Raw genomic sequence first — 298 nt, 5'->3', positions numbered from 1 at the left:
TCTCCAAAGCCACTCTGATGTCACTCATGGACACTCAGCCTCCTGCCTCCCGATTACAAGGAGGGTTGTAATGACAATGTTCCTACCTGTGAACTCTGGGCTAATCCTCCACCAATATATTTAAGTTTTTTCTTTTTACAGAACTATTTTATCTAACTTTATTTATTTTTTACATTTCACCAGAGAGGGACAGAGAGGGAGACAGAGATGGAAAGCGAGAAAGTAAGCCACAGGACTCGAACTGTGGTTGGCCAGGTGGAAGTGTCCAGCACCTTAACCACCATGCCACCTGCTGGCC

The sequence above is a fragment of the Tupaia chinensis genome, unplaced genomic scaffold (assembly GCF_000334495.1).
Source record: "Tupaia chinensis unplaced genomic scaffold, TupChi_1.0 Scaffold000704_1, whole genome shotgun sequence".
NCBI lineage: Eukaryota > Metazoa > Chordata > Mammalia > Scandentia > Tupaiidae > Tupaia > Tupaia belangeri.
The sequence above is the reverse complement of the archived record's forward strand: the minus strand, read 5'-3'. Positions refer to the sequence as shown.